Source organism: Protopterus annectens, chromosome 17.part0, assembly GCF_019279795.1.
Source record: "Protopterus annectens isolate FY-2018-M chromosome 17.part0, PAN1.0, whole genome shotgun sequence".
NCBI lineage: Eukaryota > Metazoa > Chordata > Ceratodontiformes > Protopteridae > Protopterus > Protopterus annectens.
Genome location: NC_056751.1, coordinates 726321993 through 726338014, shown reverse-complemented (window position 1 = coordinate 726338014; position 16022 = coordinate 726321993). Strand labels below are relative to the sequence as shown.

At 43.4% G+C, this 16022-nt stretch overlaps 1 protein-coding gene across 1 annotated transcript in view; it reads left to right on the top strand.

Annotated features, from left to right (window-relative positions):
• The window catches only part of VANGL2 (VANGL planar cell polarity protein 2), a 405349-nt gene that overhangs the window by 330057 nt on the left and 59270 nt on the right, over positions 1-16022 (top strand). The gene's annotated exons all lie outside the window — the stretch shown is intronic.

Below are 16022 nucleotides of genomic sequence, written 5' to 3'. Positions count from 1 at the left end.
AGGTGTCAAATATTGCTTGTTGATATTTGCATCGATAATTCCAAAACCATGGTATGTACGAGGTTTTAAAAGATTTAGCTTATACAATGACAAACTCAACTGCATTAATATTTGACCTCTCTCTAATGCAGGTAAAGAGATATTAACTATTGTTTTTATGGTATTAATTTATACAGATATACTTTTCACATTTTTCTAAATATCTCAACAACCAAGTAACACAGACAGAACTCCCTAGTTTTGTGAAAGTTCGCAGCTAGATGAATAAAATGCTCTGACAGTATGTGCGTAACCTGAGTGTTTGCTGAGAATATTGTAAGTTGTTTATAAAATATTACAAACTTAATAGTTACTGTGTTTACTGTGGATTATAAAATTCAGTTTAAGACCTAGAACCTAAAGAATACTGCCACTATAAAAATAGTTTGTGCTGAAGGGTGGGCTATTTATACTTCTTTCATAACTTCTGTGGTTCCAGAGATGTGAACATTTGTTTAAAATGTGAGGACATAATTTGATTCTGTCAAATGGCGTAGGCTCCCCCCATTGGAAGTTACAGTGCAAACGTCATGAGCTCCATTGGAGTGAATGAGTTAAGGATAAAGATAGAGACAGACCATACAGGTCCAAAACCACCGCCAACTCTTCCGTTAAGCTTGTCGTCAGTTCTCCGGTCCTCAGTGAGCTGCTTTCACAGCCCCTGATGCCCTCTTCTGCGGATTTGCAGGCCTCTACCGAGACCCTTTCGGAGTCCAGTATGCCACGAGACTCTTCTTTGACTAAGGATCCTGCGGATGTCTCTACCTTGGATGGGTCCGGAGCTGCTGAGCAGGCACCGGCTTCCGAGGAAATACTTTGCACTACCAATACGCGACACAAACCGACTTCTTTTGCGTTTTCAGTTCTTTCTAAAACTACCAAGTTTTTAAGGCCCAGGGTATGAATTACGCCTAAAATAAAATGACCCAAGCTCAGGCACCTACTTCCTTGCCTCAATCTCAAATGCTTCTGAATATGAAGACATGCAACCTGTCTCTGCTTATGAGGATTCTGATGCAGAGGAATCCATTCCTTCTGCCTCTTCACCCAAGGATTTTTTATTTGGAGAAACCCTTCATACTTTAAGGGAGCATTTCCAATGCGAATGTCAGGACTATCCTCGGTCAATACAGAGATTCAGAATTCTTATATTTACCCCAGCACAGACCTTTGGCCATTGCTCCTGTCCTGGCTGTTGTTGTTGATGTTTTTATGGAATTCAGTTTGACTCCTGACACCCTTCCTCCTGCTCCCAGGAAACTTGAAAGGTACTACAGAGTCCCTGACTCTCGCAAATTCCTTTTCAAAAATCCTACTGCTGACCCAGAGATCATCTCTCAAGCACCTAAAGAAATGAAAGCAACCTCAGCTAAGAATCCCACTCCATCAGACAGGGATTCCCGAGCTTTAGACAGATGGTGTAAAAAAGTGTACACCTCTGCTACTTTTTCTATTAGAGCACTAAACTGTCAGTTCCACATGCTGAAATATCAACAACATACTATGGAACTCCTAAAACAGAAAATATCTACCTTTCCTGCTTGTGCAGAAAATAAAGAATTACAAGAGCTTATGCATTCTGCAAGCCACGTTACGAAGTACACCTTTCAATGTGGCTTTGATGCCCTAGAAGCATCTTGCAAGGCAGCAATCACTGGTTCTGTCCTTAGAAGGCATGCTTGGCTTAAAGAACAGACCTTGCCAGACCATGTCAAATCAAAATTATTGGACGCACCATTGAACAAAGACAATTTGTTTGGCACCAAGGCAGAAGAAGTCTTAAAAAAGATGGAAGAAAAAGCTAAATCTGTGCAGACAGTTAAAGGCTTTCTACAGGTCCAGCCTCCGAGGTTCAGTAGGCATTGCTCCTCCAAGCAGTTGTCCTTTCCGGTCCCCTCCAGGCCAGCTCAGCCCAGACCCAGGGGAAACAGACCCCCCCCCCCCAGGCAGCAACCCCAGGTAATGCAGAGATCTAAGCAATGGAGTTCCTCCTCTTCAAAAACAGGGAGTGCTAAGCCACCCTCTTATGGTAAGAACTCACAATGACTTTACACCTCCATCCCTTACCTCTGCTACCTGCCTGTACCCCTAAGAGGAAAACTCTCCTTCCATACAAACAATTTATTTATTTATTTAACATTTGTTAACCGGAAAGTCTGACTTGGAACAAAGCCAATTTTCAGCAGAGGCTTGGAGAGAAACGCTCCAGATGCATGTGGGAGGAAACCAGAGCACCACTGTGCCATCCTACTGGGCCTCTATCAACAACGACCGATGGGTCCTCAACATAGTGTCCCAGGGATACAGATTTTATTTCCACACTCTGCCAACCCCAAGAGGGATCCCAGATCTTCCTCCAAACAAGTGGGCAGAGGCCAAAAAGCAAGTCCTTTCCCTCCTCTCCATGAGGGCAATACAGCATGTTCCTGCAGACCAGATAGGCCAATGTTTTTATTCCAGACTCTTCCTGGTACCCAGAAAAGAGGGCACCTGGTGCCCAATCCTCGATCTATCCATTCTAAACACCTTTCTGGTGATACTAAAATTAAAATTCAAAATGCTCACCCTCCAGCAGCTTCTTCCTATGCTTTCCAAGGATGCTTGGTTAGCCACCCTAGACCTAAAAGAGGCCTACCTACACATCCCAGTCAGGGAATCTTGCAGGAAATATCTACATTTCAGGGCAGGATCTATGGAATTTCGGTTCTCTGCACTTCCCTTTGGCTTATCCACTGCTCCCAGAGTTTTCACAAAATGCCTGGCTCCATCCATTGCTTTTTTGCAGACAAAGAAATATTCAAATTTACCGATTCTTAGATGACTGCCTGATTCAGGCAGACAGTCAGGAAAAGCTGCTAAAGCACCTGACCTTTGTAAAGGACCTACTGACCTCCTTGGGGTACACTATCAATGAAAAGAAATCAAAACTAGTACCACACAAAAAGCTGTATTCCTGGGTGCAAGCCTGGACATAGCATCCCAGATGGCATTCCTTACTCCAGAAAAACAAGCCCACCTGACAGGCTACTTCTCTCAACTAGCCAACAGAACCCAGTTATCCACAAGGAAAATCCTGCAAGCTGTAGGGTTTATGGGCTCCTGCATTCTACTCATTCCATATGCCAGACTGCATATGAGGAAACTACAGTGGTACCTAAAAAGCCTTTGGTGTCAACACTCTCAAGACCAGGAAACTATCATACCTATGAAACCTTGTCTAAGGAAAGATTTCCTTTGGTGGGCAGCAGCATGCAACCCCAATAAGGGACTTCCCTTCTCACAAACCCACACTGCACAGACCCTCACCACAGATGCATCAGACTATGCCTGGGGTGCACACCTGGATGGTAGGTGCATTCAGGGCCATTGGAGCCCAAATCAAATACATCTGCACTTCAACCAAAAAGAGATGCTAGCTGTTCAGCATGCCCTGACAGCTTTCAGACCCCTACTCTCCTCGGGGCCTCTAGTGATCATAACAGACAACACCACAGTGATGTCGCACATCAACAAGCAGGGAGGAACTCACTCTTATCTTCTCTGCAGGCTCGCCATGACCCTTTGGCACATGGCCTCAGCCGTGCAACTACACTTGCTAGCACAATTCCTGACAGGCTCTCTGGCAGACAAATTAAGCAGAAACCTGCTAGACCCACATGAGTGGCAGCTAGACCACAGAATCTTCATCCTTGTAACCCAGAAATGGGGCACCCTGAAGGTGGATCTCTTAGCCTCCCACTCCAATCATAGGTTCATAGGTAGGTACTAAGCTATCGGCCCAAGGGCCTACGTAAGCCTAACCAACAAGGTTCCTTGTCTTACGCCACCCAAGAAAGTTATTTTCCTGTGCCACTGTCAAGCAAAGACACAGAAGTGATCCCCGGGGTGTATTTCCTATTTCCCATCCACTCATCAAGATTTTTCTTGAAGAGTGCTAATGAAGAACTTTGCTTGACATAGATGGGTAGCCTGTTTCAGAGTATGGGAAGTCTCTGAGACAGGAATCCAGCCCTCCAGTATGTCCTGTTTATTGTGGTGACAAGGTTTAAGTCCCTAGAGCATGTAGCTCAGAGGAATTTGGATTTCTTTAGATGTAGCATGACCAACAGCTCTGGGTTTGACATAGCTTTATATGTTAGGCAGAGATCACCTCGGAGTAAGGGATATGCTACGGAGTAAAGCTGGAGTTTTTTGAGGCGGTCAGTGTAGCAGCAAATTCTGCACCAGGGAACCTCATATCAAGGCCTGGAAAGTGGATGCACTATCCTTCCAGTGGGTAAACCTCTTGGTCTATGCCTTTCCCCCTCTATCACTCATTTCAAGGGTACTGCTCAAAATAAGGGTGGAAAAACCGAGAACAATTCTAATTGCCCCAGACTGGCCATGCCAGAGCTGGTGTCCACTGCTGCACAGCCTGTCACCCCTGCCACCATGGCAGCTACCTCAGATCCCAACATTTCTGACCCAGAAGAATGGAGCATTCATGCATCCCCAATTGCAGACCCTCAACCTGGCAGTCTGGCTTATACCCTGACCTCTCCTCAAACTGCCAGCCTAAGCAAACAAGTCCTAGATGTTGTACGTGAGGCCAGATGCCCCAGCACTAGAAAATCATATGCTGACAAGTGGAAAAAGTTTTGCACCTGGATACAGGCTAGGGGAGTCGAGACAGCACAGCCCCTCCCTACCTCTCATCCGACCAGGGGTCTATCCTTCTCTTCTATTAAAATTCATGCCTCTGCCATCTCTGCTCATTTCAGCACAAAGCCACCTCTCTTTTCACACCTTCTCATCAAACAGTTCCTAAGAGGGGCTAACAACTTAAGGCCACCCAGAAAAGCTCCTACCCCAGCTTGGGACCTTAACTTTGTGTTGGAAAAGCTCACCCTAATGCCCTTTGAGCCTGCAGCGTCAGCAGAGTTAAAATTCCTCTCTTGGAAAACAGCCTTGCTTCTGGCCATCACTTCAGCTAGAAGAGTATCATAGCTACAAGCACTCATGGCTGTAGAGCCCTTTATCATTTCCACACTGACAGGGTTTCCCTCAGGACTAACCCATCCTTCATGCCTAAAGTGGTGTCTTGTGTGGCTCTCAACCAATCAGTTCATTTGCCCACCTTTTCCCCTAACCCACAAAACAAGAGGGAAATGATTCTGCACTCTATAGATGTGCACAGACAGCTTGGATTTTATCTGGATAGGACTAAATCTTTTAGAAAAGCTAACCAATTGCTAGTCAGCTTCACAGCAGGGGCAGAGGGCAAGGCCATATACAAACAAACTATCTCCAAATGGATAGCACACTGCATCCATTTCTGCTACAAACAGCACGGGAAACCACCCCCAAAGGGGGTCAGGACACATTCCACCAGGGCAACCTTCACCTCTGCAGCTTTTCTCAGTGGGGTCCCCACCAGGGACATCCTGGAGGCTGCAACTTGGGACTTCTGTTCATACCTTCACCAGGCATTACCACATGCCTCTCTTCTCCAAATCCAGGGCAGGTTTTGCCACTGCAGTCTTGCAGGGCATCCTAGCCAGCCACCAGTCGTCTTGACTGCCTCCACCCTTTTCTTCAGCTGTGGGAATCAACCCAAATGTGAGGACTGCAACAGTGAAACACAAAGAACATAGTACAGTCGTGTACATTTACCATAAATGTAGATGTTCGAGTGTATTCACTGTTGCAGTCCTGGATCCCCCCCCCCCTCCATCTCCCTTGTCTCTCTCTCTCTCTGTCTCTCTCTCTCCATATATATATATATATATATATATATATATATATATATATATATGTATATGTATATGTATGTATATATCTTCCACTCACCTTACAGGGAATTTTGGCTATTTACTTTCTACTGGTGTTCTTTCACCATTCCTGGCCCAGAAATTGTAGCTATTGGCCGTTTGGGCAGTTTTTTTTCCATCTCTTTCAATGTTCTGCTTTAAAAGCTGCACTTGCGCTTGTTTCCCACCTTTCCTGTAACTAGACTAGTCCAGATACAGAGTTGCTGTATCCAGGACTGTTGGTAAGCTTCTGAGCTCCACAAGCTTTTCTGTGTTAGAGGAAAGCCTTCTAGCTTATAAGTGGGAGTGGTAAGCACTAGGTAGCCTGTCTACCATGAGAGGAGAGGTTCTTGGCCCAAAAATTGCAGTTTATTGACCATTTGGACAGTTTGTCCATTTCTTTCATCTTTCTGGTTTAAAAAAACACATCTGCACTTGTTTCCCATCTTTCTTGTAACTAACCTACTGGGTAGCACTAGAAAGCCTTAAACTGATATAAGCCTTCTAACTTAGAAGAGAGATTTTGGAGTGATTATCAGTTTTCTGTACTTTCTTGAAGTACTTAACTGTTTTCTGCCTAAACTCAGATTTCCCAGCATTTATTGTGATTTAAAAGCTTGCTTTTTTTCACATATTGTACTTGTTTGACTGCCTGCGCTTTTAAAAAGTTTTTTGTTTAAATAATTTGTTTAACTGTTGTAGGCTATACACTAAAGTGCGATAGCCTTTTCTGATCGTTTGTAGTCGTTTAAAGCTGTTTTAAGTGTATTTTTTTACTGTTTTTGCCTTATCTTTTAGAAAAAAAAAATTCCCTGTTTCCCGCCTTTCTAAGCTAATATAGTCCAGTTTTCAGGCTAGTGCTGAATTCAGGGCTGTGATACTAAGTTTCTCTATTCACATGTGAGAGAGGGGAGCTTTGAGCAACATATCTGTCCCTGGAGGAGTGGTTCCAGCCCAGAAGTTAGTAGTTTATTGGCCATTTTCAGCTAATTTCTCTCTCTTTCATTTACCTACTATAAAAACCACATTTGCACGGTTTTGCGCACTGGGCAGCGCCAGTTAGCTATGTTTAAATTATTCCCGGCTCCACTAAGTCTCCTCTTCAGTTTTTCCCTTGAAACTAGTCTAACTCTCAACCTAAGCACTCAAAAAGCATATTATAGCCCCGCAATTGCTCAGACATAATAGCAAGCACTAATATACCCTGACACTGATTGCCCAGCAGGGCAAGGCTCTTTATTCACCCCTCACCAACCAAGCGACTAAGCAGCTCATCCTACTATTCAGGCATGATCAAAGGGCAATTTCAGGTGTACTCTGCAGTCCAGCTGGTGAATCTGGGTATCCTGAGGAAATGTTACAACTGCCTCATGTACACAGACAACCCTCTCCCCCTACCACAAAACACTAACATATGCGAGAAATGCAATTATACAGCCAAACTGGAGGCTAAGTTGTCTCCACCCAAGTCTGGAACAGACAGTCAAGAGGAGAAGGTTAACACTTGCACCACACCTCCAGCCACACATAGACCTACTAAACCAGCACTGGAAATAAATACACATAAATACACAAAGTCATACTCGGAGGCTCTAAATAAAAACCTGCAAAAGCATCAGAGACCTCCAAAGCAGACACCCAAACAACCTGCACCTCCTGTCACAAACCAGCCAATACATAAAACACAAAATCAGTGTGCCGCACAATCACAACCCTTAAGGCGAAATAACATACCTAACACACTAGTAATAGGTGACTCTGTAGTCAGGCACACTGACGTCCCACTCACTAGGCTGGACCATCAGAAGGTTACTGTTAGCTGCCTGTCGGAAGCCAGAATCCGCCACATAACACAAGCACTCAGGTCACTCCAGAACAAGTACAAATATGACTCTGTCATTGTTCATGTTGGTGTGAATGACCTGAGATGTACCTCCCTGGACAACATGAAAAGAGACATGGAAGAGCTCTCTGATCATGTAGCCCAGGCTGGTATGGCCCTGACCTTTGAGTAGCATCCTGCCCTCACCAAGAATTATATCTCAGTATAAAGAAAAAATTATCAATTTCAAAAATTGGCTAAGCTTCTGGTGTCATTCAAAGGGGATTCAATGTCTGTCAGCCTGGGACGACATGCTTGACAAGCCACGTTGCTTCGCAAGAGAGCTTACACCTGTCACCCCTAGGCCTTCGAATACTGGCCAAGGCTCTTGCTGCCCCCATAGTGTCTTTTTTAGGCAAGGCTCAAAAGTCAAACCCATCTCCGTAAACAGCACAATTAACAAAAAACTGAGGGTTATGCTACTCAACGCCAGGAGTTTAAATCTCAAAATGCACACGCTCGAAGTACTCCTCAGTATGGAGAATGTCGACATCTTTTCAGTAACTGAAACCTAGCTACAACTCGTACCACACGTTTCGGCCACAGAATGTGGACCACAGCACAAAAGGAGGGGCTGTATCCATATTCATCAAGGATACCTACACCTCCAGGTTAGTGGTGCAGCATGATACCTCTGAGATCATCCATGTGCAACTAACATCGGGCAAATCTGCAATGCAAATTGTGGCCTGCTACAGATCAACCTCCATGACCCAGGACCACCACTCCACCTTTCTGGAGACGCTGGAAAACATGAAGGTCCTACTGAACACCCTGATATTGGGCAATTTCAATTCCCCTACCATTAACTGGAAAAACTACTTGAGTACAAACTCCCAGGCCCAGCGCTTCATGGAATTCATCAACTCAAATGCCCTGGATCAGCTGGTAAACTCCCCTACCAGAGGTGAAAACATATTGGACCTGGTCATCACAAACATAGGTGACAGGTGTTCCACACCGGAGGTCAACCCATCACTGGTTAGATCAAACCATCAACTAATCACTCTGGATGTCCACACCACACCACCATCCCCAACTAAGGAAACCACAGTAAAAAAACTTTTCTAAAGCAAACTTCACCTTACTTAAGACAGAGGCAGTTAAGTTTCACAGCCCCCACGCTAAAGGATAACGCTGCCCAAGATGCACAGACCTTTACAAATGCACTCTATGAGCACCTAAAGGGATGCATGGATTGTGCCATCCCTAGCAAAACCAAGACCCACTCCTCTAAGAGAAGGAAACCAGTCTGGTTGGACCCCTGCCATAAACAGGCTATACAATAGAAGGAGGAAACTAGTTCTGCAAATCTCAAGAAGGAAAGACATCCCTGATCAGTATCAGTAAGAAACTAAGGTCCCTCAAAAAATCATCCAAGGCGAACTTTGAAAGAAAAATAGCCAAGGATTCAAAAGATAACCACAAAGCCTTCTTTAGCTATGTTAAGAATCTAAGTGGCAGCTCGCAAATATGCACTGAACTAGTGCAAAATAGCACAAAATATACTGAACCTACTGATATTGCCAACATCCTGGCAGATAGATTCAGTGCAAACTTCACCCCCCCAAAAGGGCCCACAACAATATCGAAAATCACAGATGCACAGGTGAAAATAACCCTTTCAAAAGTCAAAAACACAACATCAATGGGGCCAGATGGTGTCCCAGGCTGCATCCTGCATGAACTACAGAACGAACTAACCCTCCACTTAAACACACTGTTCAGCCTCTCCACAGGCTATGTGCCCATAGAATGGTGCACAGCAATGGTTATTCCACTCCACAAAGGAGGGGCCACAACTGACCCTGGTAACTATCACCCAGTAAGCCTGACTAGCCTGGTCTGCAAGGCTATGGAGCGCATCCTCATGGAACTCATTAACAAAGACATTGGGAACCTCCAAACACTTGATCTGACCCAGTTCAGCTTTGTTAAGGGCAGATCATGCCTACTAAACCTGGTTGACTTCTTCGAGACAGTCACCAAGGCCATAGACGAGGGAAAGGTTGTTCACACAGCCTATCTTGACCTCGCCAAGGCTTTCGACACCATTCCCCACTCGGGTATTACAGAAAAACTCACCAGCCTGAACATATAAACCCCTACGTCACGAGATGGGTTGCCAACTGGCTTACAGACAGAACTCATATGGAAAGAATAGCTGGCTCCAGGTCCAACTCTAAACCAGTCACAAGTGGTGTCCCACAAGGTTCGGTCCTGGGACCCCTACTGTTCGGGATATACTTCTCAGAAGTACAGGCAAACACAGGAGGACTGTGGCTAACCAAGTTCACCAATGACTGCAAACTGGGAGCCATAATTGACTCTCCGGCTGACACGGACTTCCTCCAAAAGGGCCTTACTGAGACGGACACCTGGTGTCAAAGTCATGGCCTCAAGCTAAATACCAAAAATGCATAGTCATCCCATTTGGGAAAAACAAAACAACCACAAATTACTACATAGGTGGCAGCCCCCTTAATACAGAAGAGATAATAAGAGATTTAGGGACCCAGGTAGATAGTAATCTCTCCTTTGACAATCGTATTGCCAAAGTAGTTAGGAAATCCTTCTATGTGGCCCATCTAATTACTAAAGGGTTCACATCTAGAAACAGAGGTTATAGTGCCCCTCTGCACGTCACTCATCAGACCCATCATAGAGTACAATGCCCAATTTGGGATGTTCCTCACAAGACTTCCAACAGATGGAGAGACCACAAAAGTACCTCACCAAGGGGATTATTGGCTTCAAGCATATGTCCTATGCAGCCCAACTGAAAAAACTCCAGCTGTACTCAGTGGCATATCGCTTACTCATAGGTGATCTCTGCCTGACTTACAAATCCTTGTCCAACTCAGAATTGATGGACATGCTCCACCTAAAGAAATCCAAGTCACTGCAAGCCACTCGCTCTAGTGAGCTAAACCTCGCCACAACAATAAATAGAACATACTGGAGGGATAGATTCCTGTCACAGAGACTCCCCATGCTTTGGAACAACATTCCAAACCACATTAGGCAGAGCCCCTCACTAATGCTCTTCAAGAGAAACCTTGATGAGTGCTTGACAGAGAATCAGTTAATTAATTAATGGGGTGGCAAAAGCCGACACACTCCGGCTAGGCTTATAAATTGCCTCGTGCAGATAGCCCAGTACCTACCTATGAACCTATGTGTCCCATGGTAAGACTCTTGCTGTTGAAGCTCACTGCACTAGGTCTGTGGCTTCCTTTGGTGGTTCTTTAAAGGCGTGGATACTAACACCATTCTTTTCGTACTTTCACCAGGCATTACAAGCTGAATGGTATTTCTAGATCCAGGGCTGCGTTTGCTGGAGCAGTTCTTCATATCTTTGTAGAAAGCTCCTTTGCTCCTTCCTCCTCCCAGGGTACTTGCTAAGCTTTTGCCATCTCCTGTATGTTAAGAATACTGCATCACTGAGTAGGAGGACATAGAATGGTTGTGTAAAATTTTACCATAACCATAGATGTCCTTCTCTTCTGTGTTGCAGTATTCTATCCCTCCCTCCTCCCCCCCTACACCTTGTTTTTTCCTTGGATGGCAGATTATTTTCTTTCCTTGCACTGGTGTTCCTCCTGGAGCATTTCAGTTCTGAGGATTGTGTGTGTGGACATTCTTTTATGGCTAATGTTTTCCAGGCCATATGTGCGATGGCCTATGTACCTGCAGTAGCTAAAAGCTGTTGTTTGGTGGCCGGACGTTGGGTCGCCTGGGTGGAGGATCTCCCATATGTAAAGAATACTGCAACATAGAAGAGAAGGACATTTTACACAACTTTTCTGTTCCTCTGGTTGAGCTTATATTCTTGGGGTGTATGCCACTTGAGTGGCTCACACTGGGGTTTAAGCTCAGCTCCTGGAGCTGAGAGGGTCAAAAAGAGTACTAAAGATGTTGCAATAGAGGTCCAGGTGAGAGGGTGTCTACACTACTTTTCTTTATGAGCTTCACCTCATCCAGGCCAGTCTTTGAACTCCAGGCCATTGAGTAAGAAGGCTTGCCCTGTCTTCTGTATGGATGAGGAGCTCTCTCTTTGTTCTTCAAAAGTAGATTTCGAAAAATTCTGGAAATCAGACTGCACACCAATTCTTCTGCAGCAGAAGTCCCAAGTGTTTTCAGTATTGCAACAGTGAGTATACTCAGACATCTAGAATTATATTAAATTCTAATACAGCTGTGCTGCATTGCTCTTACAAGTTGACGACCATGTTCTTAAAGCATACCTGTTGTAACAATTCCCCTCCCTCAGTCTCAACAGTGTGTTGTCAGGGTGTTACAGGGTGTTAGGAAACCTTCCCAACAGGCTGCTTATAGACTGAATTTGCAGGCCGAGAGTGATTTCACAGCGGTACAGCAGTTAGCATTTGTGCCTTACTCTGTTTTGTTCCTCAGTTTAATTTCCAGCTGCGGTACCTTCTCTGTGACATCTGCAGGTCTTTCTCATGTCTGTGTTTTGTTTGCCAAGTCATTTTGTTTTATCCTAAATCTCAAAGGTGAATTGACATTCTTTCAACTTGCTTGTAGGTGTATATCCTGTGGGAGAACGACTGTGTACATATTGCCCTGGGTTGGTATCCCATACAGGATTGGATTTACTCCTCTGCCTTGCACTCATCGAGTGCAATGTGACTTCCCTGCAACACTTAAATGGGTTACGTGAGTAAGCTGAGAATGAATGAATGGCATTCTTTTCCCAGTGTATAAATCTCTAAGTTTGCCTGACTTGCCTGTGAAATCTTTTTGATCCGAGTCTCAGTTACTTTAACCCGTCATGTGCTTTTGCCATCTTGGAGTATTTTGTGAAAGGCAAGATTATGTTCCAGTACATACTGGTGAAACAGTTGTGATTAAAAGTCCACATCCACCTTCGGACCTGCATTTCATGACAGGAATAAGGTTTTTATCCTTCGTTTGAACTGGTTTCCTAAAGTTTGTATCATGAACACTGCTTTTCCTAATAACATTCACCTTATCCAGACAAATTTCTGAACTCTAGGCAAATTGTGTAGGGAGCCTTCCATTGCCTTCTATAAGGACCAGGCTCTTTCTGGACATATACCTTCATTATTCAGAATTAGATTCTGATCTCATTCTCAACCAGTCCATTTTTATTTTGCTTTTCTTTATGGGTGGTGAAAACAGGGTTGATATATCCTTTTTACCATAGATGTTTGTCATTGTTACTGATTTTGTCTGCATGGGGACCATGGACACAGACACGTAAAACAAATGCTTGTTTCATTTACTTTCAGCTGTGGGGGTATTTGGTTAGTAAGTAAACCATATACACCTATATTTCTAGCTGCATCATCTTTTGCCAGCAGAAGGCTAATAGCACTTGGCTAGTACTGTAGACACTGGGTTTCTGGCGGGTGGATTGCTGCCCCTTGTTATTTCAGGAATGTATTAATATCAAATATTTGTGGTACAACCACCTAGTCACTGATACTTACATTTACCAAGAAGCATAGTCTGCATCCAGTGCAGGAGAAGAATTTCCTTAATGTGGGTTCTTCTTCTGGACATCTTACCCAATATTGCCTTACCTAATATTGTCTTTCGGTCTTTTGTGTTCTTTCCGCTTAGTGCAGTTGTTTTTGGAATTCTACTTGGACTTGTGCCAACATGTTTCACCCACCATGGAGGCCTATCAGAGTAAGATGTGTCTGATATATGCATGCTTATTATATCAGTTCATTTTTCAGAAGGCTGTCTTTTAGAGAGTGTACTGTTCCCTTCCACCACTCTCCATGAGAGGTACAGATCCCCCAGTAAGTAACTTCCCAAGTTTATAATCCTATACACTTCTCAGCTAATAGATTTCTTGCAGGTGCAATATTGTGTTTGGATAATAGTCAGGAACTGGGAATTTTGGGAGTTTGTGCACCATCTTCTCCAGTACAGGGATGCCATCAGTGCTCCAAAGGAACGTGGCATGCTCCAAGTGCAGAGTTTGGCATTTTAAGCAGTCACATGACAGGGCAAAGGAAGGATGTAGCCAAGTGTGCTTCTCCCTGCAGATGGGTCTCTGAGATCAGCTGGTGTGATGAGTAATAACATATCCTCTATTTCCTTATATTATATAGTTGAGCAGTGCAGTATAGAATTCCCGAGGTTTGCATGAGTGATGTGTTCTGTATTGTAAGGTGAATTGTACGCATTACTGTCTTGCCTCTCAACTGGACAGATTTTCACAGAATATTCACATTTTTGCCACATATTTTTGGTCTATTTGTCATAAAGTCTCTGGTTCTCTGGCAGATTAATAAGGACTAGTCACTAAATATTGACATTGCGTTGAATGGGTGTGCCTTCGTTGAAGGTTGGGCGTCGGGCTGGCAACTTGACACCATAAAAAACAACTGCCAATCATTAGCGGACCGGAGTTCCACTGTGGCGACCCCTAATTGGGAAAAGCCGAAAGACAAACAACATTTGAGTTTCAGCATTCATATCCTTCAGAATATGCATGCTAACACAAATCCTGTTCTTGCAAATGTCTTAAGTTTATAACAGCCTTGGTCCCCCCTTATTTTGCATTTTTCCCACATTTCTTGCATTATGATTTTGAGAGTTTTGCTTAGAGTGCATGTATTTGTTCAGAATATTAGAAAGTGACTCCTTGAACGTTCCACATAGTGCATTGCACTGACTGATCTGTGGATAGCATGCTTCTAAAGTGCCATGTGATATAATTGTGGGTGAGCATATTTTGTTTATTAGTCAGCAGTGATAGTACAAATTCTTAAGCAGTATGTTCTGGTGAATAACTGCCTCAAAGCACACTGTGTTTTTTATTTTATATTTTTAAACAAAGCTTTAGTAATAGTTTTCCTGCCACTGTTCCACCAGGGGTGCTCTTGAAAATGACTTTTTATTCACAGTATGTGCATTAGTCAAAAAAATCATCTGCTGCAAATAGAGCCCTAGCACTACAGTTCAGTTTTATTTAACCAACCTGTTTGTATCTTCTTTTTTTTTTCTTTTTTCCAGTAAGTCCACATTTAACCACACTCTTCATCAGTTTTCTACTTGCAATATTCCTCTTGATTTAAGAGACAATATGCTGTTCTTTCTTAATGGATCTCTTCTTAAGGTCTTGCTTACTCTTTTAGTGGCGGGTTTTATCTCATCCCCTTCCTATGCACCTGATTTTTCATGCAGATTTATTTGGGGCCACTGTAATGGGTGTTGATATATTTCAATTTCAGTTTAATTTGCTACTTTGAACTCACAATTTAATTTCTGGTATAAAATTACATCTTCTAAGTGCTTTCTCCTCCAGTGCAGTCCTGTACTGCAAGTCTGCACTTATAAGTAAATTGAATAAATGTCAAATCAGATTAATGTCTTTATTTTATGTCTTGGATAAGCTTTCATTATCATGATGTGTTGGTATTTATTTTGTAGGCATATCATGGGTTCAAAAGTACAGCCTCGGCTAGACATTTGACTGTTGTACTGTACATTCTGCATCCTCAACTCCCTGGTGTCCCTGCAAGTTCCTCCAGCTTTGCCCCGGTCATTCTAATTGTTGTTAGTTTATTTGTACCTCAGTTTACTTTGCTGCATTGTACACTGAGTAGTTTAGACATAAGATTACAGCTTTTCACTGGTTTTGTTTTTTTTTTCAGAATTCAGGACAATGCAGTGAGTCTGTACTTATAAAGAAATCCTGTGTTTGGAATAGTGATACCTTTCAGACCAGAGCAGACTACCTTACTTCTTGTTACGTGTCATACTTTTACTCATGTACCTGCCACTCATCAACTTTTGTTTCAGGTCACTCTGATCGCTGCGGATTTCACCCTCTGCTCATTTTGCAGCTCCAGATGTTACTCTTTCTAGTGTACGACTGGAGTATTTTGGTGCTTTTTTTGTCAATGTACTTGACGCTGCTTAAACTCTGCTGCTGTGTGTTAGGTAAAGCAAAAATCTGCAAACTACATTTAGGCTCCCATTGTTTTACGTTAACTAGGTTTCCATCACCTTAATGTTTGACGCTTACTATCCAGGTGTACTGTGGGTTAAACTTACATCTACAACTAGATATCTAGCTACCTTATTTCAGTTCTTACTGTGTATGCCAGTATAGTTTTTCTTTTGTTGTACAGCAGCACTTGCAATGTATATGTATAGTTTGGGTCTGTGTTCATGTTTTTTCTACACATTTTAGTATTCAATTTTATTGTTTTGCAATAATCCTGTTCTGTTGTCCGGATGACTGGATAGGTGATGACAAATTTTTGCCAGCAGTATGTGGAAGTAGTCTACTTGATGGGGGCACT